Here is an 8,725-nt window from a genome sequence, read left to right on the forward strand (position 1 = left end):
TGCAACATTGTTTTTCCTGCTACACAGTATGAGGGTCTCTGGGTCTGGTTTCAGTTAAGAAACCCAGAAGGGGAGAAACTGGAGTGTCAACCGAGCTAGCTGCAATTGACCAATTTATTATGTGTAGAATTTTGGACCAGTTCATGGGTACCAAGGATATCATTGAGGCCATTAAGATTTTGGAGTCGTTTGTTCTTGTGCGCTTAAGAAGAGGCAACACAAAAAACTTGAAACCATTAGTTCATTCGGCTGTAGATATCAGAGGTCACTGTTATCTTTGAGTCTCAGCGTTGGAACTTATGCAGTACTACTCACCTCTGCACTTGATCTTGACATTTCCTGGTTTATTCTTTTCTTCAGCGAGATATAGAGCATCTGTTTAAAATCATCAAGCTAGTAGTCAATAAATCTAAAGTATCGATGGAAAATAGTTGTAACCTACCATTAGTTTACATTGTAAATGAGTGCATTATAAGTAGAAGCCAACACCCTTCATTTGTTGGGCTTGAGCTATTAAAAAGATGGCCAGAATTGACAGCTTATTAGAGTTAATGAACACTTTAATAGTCTACTACTTACAGGCACTCCAAATTGGCAAAGCCACTCTTTTCAACATTTGAACTTGTTTACAAGATGCTCTGGACAATATTGTGTTTCTTGAGCTTGAATCATAACTCCAATCAAATGAACTCTAATAGTCTACTATTCATATATAGTGAAAATTGGCAAAGCCACTCTCTTCAACATTCGCACTTCTTTACAAGATGCTCAAGATAAGATTGAGTTTATCTAGCTTGAATCACAAATCCAATGAAATGAACTACAATGGATGAACAACATTATAAATTGGTCTTTTTCTAAAATAACTCTCTTTTTGAGTTTCAGGTTGATTCCCATTCGCAGCCAACAATTGATTAGATCAGTGAGGCCACTTCAGGAGTAGATTTACAAAAATATGCATAGGTTCCGCTTGCACTTCCCAAGCCCACCATCACACCTTGGGAAGAAGTTATTAACAATAAGCACCGAACTAGTCTCGGATATGAAAGGATGGTTCCTTTCACATTCTAGACTACTCCAAACCAATCTAATTTCAAAGCGTTGGGTTTTTCCAAAACAGTTCATATTCACCTGCTCCACACCCTACTCCACAATCACTTCATATTCATAAAAGCCAACATTGTGATTAAGTTGGCTACATGATAAATGTTTTGATTTTCACCCTTGTGAACATTGTGGAAAACATATTTATCATTCAAACAAATATTCTAGACATAAGAATCCTGCAAGCGAAAAGATTCACCTTAGGTGGATCATTTCTTGGAAATGGTCTTCAATAGCCAAGAAGAAATATTTGTAATACCATAGAGTTCATTCTCGACTATTGATACGTCTTGTAGTGGAGATGTCTTCATCTTCTCACCTTATATCTGACAGGGTGGGAATTGATGGTCAACCACTAGCTTCAAAGATATCTCATACAAGCTTGAGCCACAACCCAAACCATAGCCCACTACAAAAGCCTAGAACCAAAATTAGCCACTGTTAAAGTAAGAGTTGTAGTCAAAGAAAGACTCACGTTCCCTTAGCATGATTTGGTTGGAGGCTAGTCTTAAACCACCATCAACAAAGGAGGACTTTAATTTCTGCTATCCACTTCATCAGTTTGTGGTTATCTTTAAACCATCATCAAATATCACTGCAATTCACAGAAGACTTCAACTTCTAGCTCGATTCAAAATTATTCTAGGAACTACTTCGAGCCAAGTTCCAGAGTTGGTGGTCAAATTTAAACCACCACCAATAGAAAATTTTGACTTTTGCTACTTCATATGGCTTGTGGTCTTCCTTAAACCAACATTCAAAGAGCACATGCAACTACTGCCTAGCATACACTTTGGTATTTCAACTCTCTTCTTGGACTCATATACACCCCTACATATTAATAGGGGAATGTTGAAAACATAATCCTTTGGAGTTATATGATTTTGGCACATTCACTTGAGTGGAGGGCGAAAAGCCTCAAGTGAAGGCTAACGGTCGTAGAAGTCCAAAACACCTCTTGGAATATGAAACCAAGGGTTAGGAAAATTTGTATTAATGTGTATATTTTGTTAATAATATGCATGACACGATTATCTAGTTCTAGTCTACTTTTGGATTTTTGTACTCTTTTTGTTTTGCTTTTTTTTTCATTTTATTTGATAAGATAATACCACCTTGAATTTTAAGAATTTGTCACAAATAGGCGGGTTTGTTATAATTACGTGATTATTTTGATAAAAAGAAGTTGATATTCTTCAAAGTTAGTTGATTTAGATTCATCTTAATTTAAGATGACCATTTAAATTTTGATATATATATATATATATATATATTGGAAAATTGTTGTAAATTAAATAAATCAATTTTTTTGTATACATAAGAATCATTTTTTTATTTTAATTTTTGATCGTTATCTTTTAAAAGGTTCACTGATTTGATCCATAAGATAAATCAAGTATGGATCAATTTCCTAAAGTTTATGATGGGGACCTAGCCCACGTGTCCCGCACTAACCCAGTCCTATGTGGACCTGCACTGTTATTTGATTTAAGATGTGGTGTGATTGCAATTTATGAGGTAGGTGATTGTTAATCAACCCACGGTACTCACTCTTCCTCCTCTAGTGACACCTGTCCGTCTCGAAGTTTACCAAACCCTAACTTTACGCTTTTACCTTTTCACTGTCGGTTCGCGCCCATTTGGTCATTTTTACTCTGTCGCTCTGCTCTCTGTGGTTCTCTCTGGTGTTCGGCTCCGTCTCAGTGGTTTTCTCAGGTGTTCGGCTCCGTCTCTGGTTCTAGTCCAACATTCGGCACTGTATATCCAGGTGAGGGTTTGTTCTTTGCTATATGTCTTTAATCTCTGCTCGAAATGATGCTAACCCTCGCAGCCCCTCTGTGGTCAGGGTGTCCCTTTGTTTCTGCAACTTATGGGTCGGTTCACTACAGGTATGGCTTTGCCTCTTCAGCCATACAAGGGTCTTACTCTCTGTTATCTCCTTTACAGCTTCTTAGTATTGTTTCTGTTGCGTGGGTTTGGATTTGATTATGACCCTAACATGGCTCTGCTGTGGTGGTTGCAGGTGACCGGTCCCGTGGTTTTGCAGGGATTTCGACTGTCTATCCTCCGGGTAGCCCTGTTCTTAACTTAATCTCTTCTGTGGTTCTTCGTCTTTGCTGTGTTTGCTTGCTTCGGTGGTCTGTATTTGATATAGAGTCTGGCCTTTGTAATGTTTCAACCCGTAGCCGTAGCTTGAAGGGTTTCTATGAATACTTTCGTTTAATGGCTCGGTCCAATGTATCTTCGTTGCTCGGTCGTTCTATAGTTGTGTATAGGAGGGTTTCTGTGTATTCGTTTATTTGGTGGTTGGGACCAACGAGTCCTCGTTGCACAGTACTTTTAGGTCATGGGAATTTTATAACCCTACAAGATATTTACACAGTGGTATGTAATAAATATGAAACTCGGTGCTGTTGCTTACCAGTTTGACTGTGGACCATCGTATCTTGCGTTTTTTGCTTGACTCTCTTCGCTTTATACTCGCTCTAGGCCTCGGCTGGTCATGAGACTTTTGGAGTTGTGATACTCTGTTACTGTGTCGACCTGCAATGTATGGAATGAACAGAAATATATGTATGTGTGCTTTCTTTTGGAGTAATGAAACTTGGTTACTGTATTTGCCTGCAATGTATGGAATGAACATAAATATTTATGTATGTGAATTCGTAGGGTCGTGAAACCCTGTCACTGCATTTGTCTGTAACGAATGGAATGAACAGGACTGTATATGCATGCGTATTCTATCTTAGAGGACATAAATCTTGCAATCTTGAATTTAATTGTGCACTTGAACAATTTATGAAGGAAATAAAATGTATTTTGCTTATTCTCTTTTCAATGCTTCGCTCCGGAACCCGTCTGGGTTATTTCATCTGTCTTTTTATACAATAGTCCAGCAGTTAGATAACTGCTTGGTAGTTACTACATTACAGTTGCTTGGCAGTTACTATCAGTTTATGCGACTTGACTATTTGTTTGTTTATCTGTTTCCTCTGTTCCATAAGGGTTTACTGCTTACATTGATTATTGTCATTTATCTAATTCTTAACAACTCTAGTTTAAGACCTGTTACTACAGTCCCCTAACAACTCTAATTAAGACCTGTTACCACAATTTAAAAACAGAACAGATTACATAGAAACTTAAGCTATTAGAAACAAATGCTGTAGTTGACCTTGGAAGAACAAAATAAAAAAAAAACAATAAGAACTCTGACAGTCTTGCTGTCCATTTGTCGAAATATTCATCTTTCCCAATCTTCTTCAGAAACTTTGTCTGCCCCTTCTCGGTCTTCGCCCTGTCGACTAGATGCTCCTGCATCAGGCTGCCGGGGTAAAAGAGAGATCTCATGGCTCCGTTCCATGAGTTCTTCCACCGAGTAGCCTGCCTTCCGAATCTGTATCTCGTCGAGCCAGGAACTGTCCTCCATTGGACGGTCCTTCCACTTAACGAGATAACGCAGATACTCCTTTCTGCGTGTCTTCTTGGCCACCTGTGTGCTGATGATTCCTTCTATCTCATGGGTCTTGACCGATGGTAACTGTTTCTTCCAAAGACTGTCCTCGAACTGGGTGTCCCGTTGTGGCTGTACCATTCTTCCATCTTCTGTCTGGGCATGATATGGAAACAGGTCTGCCACGTTGAATATGGGTGATATACCTATATCAGGTGGCAGCTGAATTTCATATGCATTTGCTGAAAATTTGCGCAGAATTTTGCATGGGCCGATTTTTTTGAACTTCAGTTTGTTATACGTACCCTTAGGAAACCGTTCCCGGCGCAAATGTGCAAGGACTTCGTCTCCAATCTGAAAATGTACCTCACGCCGTCTTATGTCTGCATGCTGCTTATACTTCTGCGTGCTGTCCTGTAACCTCAGTTTGACTTTCTCATGCAGTTCGCTCATCGCTTCAGCAAAATCTTCCCCGTCTGCACTTCTCCTCTCTAGCTGTCCCAAATCCCGTAACTCATGTACTCCTCTCGGATGCATACCATACAAGATTTGGAATGGGCTAAGACTGGTGCTCCGGTTAGGCGAATCGTTATAAGCGAATTCTGCCTGGGCAAGAGCTCGATCCCACAAGCGTGAGTTTTCTCCTGTTAAGCTTCGTAACAAGTTGCCCAAACTCCTGTTCACTACCTCTGTCTGCCCATCGGTCTGCGGGTGATATGCAGAACTGAAATTTAACTGTGTGCCCAGCTTTTTCCACAGGGTGCGCCAAAAATGCCCCGTAAACTTCACATCCCTGTCTGAAACTATAGTCTTTGGTAAGCCATGTAATCGAACTACTTCTGTGAAGAAGAGATGTGCCACGTTTGTGGCGTCGCTAGTCTTCCGGCACGGAATGAAATGAGCCATCTTTGAAAACCGATCCACCACCACCATCACTGAATCATATCCTCGCTGCGTTCTAGGCAGTCCTAGGACAAAGTCAATGCTGACTGAATCCCACGGTCTGCTTGGAACTGGTAAGGGTGTGTATAATCCAGTATTCTGGCTGTGTCCTTTCGCCAGTTGGCAGATTTTACACCTGGTTATATATCTCTGTACGTCCCGACTCATTTTCGGCCAGTAATAAAAATGTCTTAGCTGTTCCAATGTTTTATCAATGCCAAAATGTCCTGCTAAACTGCCACTATGTTTCTCTTTCACTAAATTTTCTCTCATTGAACAATCCAGAATACATAGCTGTCCACCTCGGAATAATAATCCTTCCTGTAAACTAAAATCTAGCCATGGGCTTGTATTCCTTAAGACAGGATTTTGGCATGCCTCAAAGGCTTCTTTGAAATCCACGTCCATCTGGTATAAATCCTTCAAATACTCGAATCCCATCACCTGCATACCACTTTCCTGTAACAGCAAGGCTCTTCTGCTCAAAGCATCCGCCACTTTGTTGGCTTGCCCACTTATGTGTTTCAACACAAAAGTGAAATTTTGCGGGTACTCCACCCACTTGGCATGTTTATGGTTCAGTTTATGTTGCTGAGTTATGTACTATAACGCAGAATTATCAGAGAACAAAACGAACTCATTACCTAGTAAATAGTGCCTCCAATGCTTCAAGGCCTGAACCACTGCATAGAATTCTTTGTCGTATGACGAATACTTCTGCCGACTTTCGTTTAGCTTTTCACTAAAGAATGCTACTGGTCTGTCCTCTTGACTGAGTACAGCGCCAATAGCTGTCCCGCTGGCATCACACCGAACCTGAAAAGGTTTGCTAAAATCGGGCAGTCTCAAGATTGGCCTCTCCGTTATTTTCCGCTTCAGAAGTTGGAAACTGTCTTCTGCTGCCTTAGTCCAGCAAAAAGGTTGGCTGGCCTTTTTGATGGTTTCTAGCATGGGCGCGCAGATTTCACTAAAATTCTTAATGAACTTTCTGTAAAAACTCGCTAAACCGTGAAAGCTACGTACCTCGAATAAACTCTTAGGTGACGGCCAACTCATGATCGCCTCAATCTTCTCCGGGTCCATCTTTAGCTCATTCTCTGCCACTACAAATCCCAGATAAATCAACTCCTTCTGCAAGAAAGTGCATTTCTTCAAATTTATCAGCAGTTTGTTCTGCTGCAGCTTCTCGAATACTCTTCGAATATGTTGAAGGTGCTCTCTTTTCGTCCTGCTAAAAATTAGAATATCGTCCAGATAGACTATCACGAATTTTCCAATAAATTCCTTTAACATTTCATTCATGAGTCTCATAAAAGTACTCGGAGCGTTACTCAACCCAAATGGCATAACCAGCCATTCGTACAGCCCTTCGTTGGTCTTGAAGGTTGTCTTCCATTCGTCCCCTTCCCTGATTCTGATCTGATGATACCCACTTTTCAGATCTATTTTTGTAAAATATGTTGCCCCACTAAGACAGTCCATCATGTCATCCATCCTAGGCAAGGGAAACCTGTATCGAATGGTGATCTTGTTTATAGCCCGCGAATCTGTGCACATTCGCCATTCTCCTCCCTTCTTGGGCGCAAGGACTGTAGGTATTGCACAAGGGCTCAAACTCTCTCTGATCAGTCCCTTATCTAACAGCTCCTGCACTTGTTTGCGTACTTCTTCATTGTCCTTTGGACTCATTCTGTACGCTGCCTTGTTCAGTAAACTTGATCCTGGTATAAAATCAATATGGTGGCTGATGCTCCTCTTGGGAGGCAACTTATTAGGTAGTTCATCAGCCACAATATCTGGAAATTCTTTTAACAACTCTTGTACCTCTTTGGGCAATTCTGATTTCTCCAAGCTCAGTAATACTGGCTTCATCCTTCTCACCACTGCAAAATTAATCTCATCTTCTTCAATCTGCTTTATGAATTGTTTTCCTCCAAGTAATAGCGCCTTTGTTCCGCTTGACTCTGCCGAATCTTCCTCTTTGATGGGTACAAGTGTGTGTTTGACCCCATCCTTCACGAACTTATAACAGTTAGTTTTCCCATCGTGTGTCACCTTCCTGTCATACTGCCATGGTCTTCCGAGCAGTATGTGGCACACGTCCATGGGCATAATATCGCAGACCACTGTATCGTGGTACTTGCCAATGCGAAACTCTACTTCACATTGTTCATCAACCAACAGCTGGTGGCCTTTCTGCAGCCACGACACCTTGTAAGGTGTGGGGTGCTTCAGTCGCTTCAACCCCAGTTTTTCCACCATCTCTGTGGCAACCAAGTTATCTGTACTCCCGCTGTCTATTATCACCTTACAGCACTTTCCATGCGATTTACAGACTGTCCGGAACAGTGCCTTCCGCTGTGTTGTTTCAACCACTTCCTTGGTTGGCTTTAACAATACTTTGTTCAAAATCAAAGCTTCCCCCGTCTCCGCCATGTCTTCCACCTCTCGGGGTTGTGCTTCAGCTTCTTCAGGCTGTGCCATCAGCGTTCCCCTCTGACCGACCTGTTCAACTTCTGGACACTCAAAGGCTCTGTGCCCCCATTTGTGGCACCTGTAGCACTGGACATTAGTCCCTCTTCCGCGGCCATTCCCTCGTCCTCTTTGGTATGACCGACCTCCTCTGGTGCTATCCCCTTTTTCTGTTGTCCCTGAAGTTTTTGAACTGCCGCCTTCTTCGTTGTTCGCAGCACTCCTTCCTCTACCGTAGGATTGTCCCCGTCCTCTGCTATTTCCTCTCCCTCTTCTACTGTTTTGTTTTCTGTTAATCTTTTCCTCAGCCTTTACAGCACTCTGAAAGGCTTCTTCAATATTTCGGGGAGAAAGGATGCTAATTTCATCCAGAATTTCCATCCTCAAGCCATTGACATATCTCGTTGTTTTTTCTGGAGTTTCATCTGTATAACCAGCACGTAGATTTACCCGGTAGAACTCTTCCGTATACTCTTTGACAGTCATACCTCTCTGTTTCAAATTCTGTACTCGCCGACATAGTTCAACCTGGTAATCTTTCGGCAGAAATCTGCCCTTCAATTTTGCTACCATTCTTGACCAACTCCGTATAGGTAATTTGTTCAGTCTTTTTCTGTCTGCTTGGACATTATCCCACCACAAGAGGGCATGTCCCTTCAACTTAGTAGCAGCGAACTTGACTCTCTTATCCTCCTTAACTTCCTCATTTTCGAAATACTTATCCAGTTCGCTTATCCAATCCAATAGGATATC

Source organism: Pinus tabuliformis, chromosome 2_2 (assembly GCF_031772625.1).
Source record: "Pinus tabuliformis cultivar Carrire ecotype Pingquan chromosome 2_2, CPIR1, whole genome shotgun sequence".
NCBI classification, from domain to species: Eukaryota; Viridiplantae; Streptophyta; class Pinopsida; order Pinales; family Pinaceae; genus Pinus; species Pinus tabuliformis.